The sequence below is a fragment of the Cebus imitator genome, unplaced genomic scaffold (genome assembly GCF_001604975.1).
Source record: "Cebus imitator isolate Cc_AM_T3 unplaced genomic scaffold, Cebus_imitator-1.0 Scaffold15, whole genome shotgun sequence".
NCBI lineage: Eukaryota > Metazoa > Chordata > Mammalia > Primates > Cebidae > Cebus > Cebus imitator.
In genome coordinates, this window is record NW_016107330.1 from 12,173,449 (window position 1) to 12,175,882 (window position 2,434).

Here is a 2,434-nt window from a genome sequence, read left to right on the forward strand (position 1 = left end):
CGATCTCTTGACCTCGTGATCCACCCGCCTCGGCCTCCCAAAGTGCTGGGATTACAGGCTTGAGCCACCGCGCCCGGCCCTATTTTTTTTTTTTTAAATAGAGATGGGGCTTCACTATGTTGACCAGGCTGGTCTCAAACTTCTGACCTCAAATGATCTGCCTGCCCCGGCCTCCCCAGGTGCTGGGATTACAGGTGTGAGCCGCCATGCCCAGCCCCTTGCCTTTAATAGTCAGATATAATGGCTCAAGTCTCCATCCCTTGGGCTGTGGGAAGTCCAGAGCCTTCCCTGCTATTTCTCAGGGAGCCCAGGGGGCTGTTATGGCCTTTTGTCACCCCTTACTTTGAATCTCTGCTCCTGGATCCATGCTCAGCCCCTCCTGCCACCGTATCTTCTGTGACTGTCACGTTCTGTCAGCAAAGTCGCAGCCCCTGCCACACTGCTCTGTGACTGTCACTCCCCCAGGAGACCTTTCTCCAGCTTCTCTCTTCCCCTTGCCCTTCTTGCGGGGCTCCCATCGCCCCCTTGAGCCTCCCATCCTCTGGCTGCTGAGCCCAAAAAATGGATGGCTTTCAGCTGTTGACTAGAAAAGCCAACATTTCCCATTCTTCCTTGTAGCCAGTGGAGTGGCTCCTGCCTCTCTTGATTCTCAGCTGGGGTGGGGATGGGGGGTTTCCTTGACAAAAGAGCAGACTTCCTTCTGCCAGCCCCACGGAGATGTAGGAGCAACCGATGACAACGTTTTCCTTCCTGCAGATATGCTTTAGACGATCACATCCTTTCAATAACATTGTGAGGCAAAAGCTATTTCCCCCGGGAGGCTGAGGTGGGAGGATCGCTTGAGCCCAGGAGGTCGAGGCTTCGGTGAGCTGGGATCATGTCACTTCCTTCCAGCCTGGAGGACAGAGCAAGACTGTATCAAAAACAAAAGAATCATGTTCCCAAGAGAGGAATTTAGCATTGAGGTTCTTTGTTCCAGTTGTACCACTGGAAGACCGTGGGCAAGTTATTTCTCTTTTCTTTTTTTTTTTTTTTATTGTTTTTTTCTTTTTTCTTTTGAAGATGTTTTATTTTACATAAAGTTACGAAAATCTCGCGGAAGCCTTGGGCGTCCGGCCAGATGGCACGGGCGCGCTGACGTCCTATTTCTCTTTTCTGGCACTCAAATTCCTTATCTGAGATAATATCTGCCCCACGAGGTTGAGCCCCGATATAGTAGGCTCTCAAGCAATACTAGCTGTTGACACCATTATTTGACAGTCGAGGAAACTGGGTTCCAGACCCGGCTCTGTTATTAATTTGCTGAATGAGCTGGGTCTCAGTTTGCCCAACTGGAGAAGGATGAGTTTAGAGGACCAGATGGGGAACCGAATGGTCTCCAAAGCCTGTTCCAGGCCTATTGTTCTCAGTAATGGCATCCTCCAGTCTCCGGACCCTTCCCAACCTCTGCAACTGGCTGTTCGTTGTGCCTTTTTTGTTTGTATGCTTGCTTGTTTGCTTTGAGACAAAGTGTTGCTCCGTTGCCCAGGCTGGAGTGCAGTGGCATGATCAGAGCTCCCTGCAGCCTCAAACTCCCAGGCTCAAGCCATCCTATCCCACCTTAGCAGCCAGAGTAGCTGGGACTACGGGTACACACCACCACACCCGACTAATTTTGTTTCTTTTTTGTAGAGATGGGGGTCTCACTATGTTGGCCAGCCTGGTCTTGAACTCCTGGAGTCAAGTGATCCTCCTGCCTCCCAATTACAGACATGAGCCACCATGCCTGGCCATTTGTATTCTTTATCATAAACCAGTAGATGTAAGTGAATCACTTTCCTGGGTTCTGTGAGCTGTTATTAATGGCAAATGATTAATCCTGAGGAGGGAGTTGTGGGAGTCTCCAATTTATAGCTGGTTGGCCAGAATTATGGGGAGTGAGGTGGCCCTGGGACTTTCAAATGGTGTCTGAAGGGGGGCAGTCTTGTGGGGCTGAGCCCTGAGCCCTTTAACTTGTAGGATCTGATGCTAAAATCAGGTAGACTAAAATTTAATTGTTGCATATCCAGTTGGTGTCAAATAATTGAAAAAGTGGTTGGTGTAGAAAACACCTCCCAGCCTCCATTTAAAGAAGCTCTTGGCTACATGTGGTGGCCCATGCCTGTAATCCCAGCACTTCAGGAGGCCAAGGCGGGAGGATACTTTAGTTAAACACACCCTTTCGATAACATTGTGAGGTAAGAGCTATTTCCCCTGGGAGGCTGAGGCAGGAGGATCACTTGAGGGGTTCAAAGCTGCAAGTGAGTCATGATTGTGCCACTGCACTCCAGCCTGAGCAACAGATTGAGACCTTGTCTCTACAAAAATTAAAACAAAAACAAAAACGATACTTTTAGGCTGGGTGCAGTGGCTCACACCTGTAATCCCAGCACTTTGGAAGGCCGAGGTGGGCAGA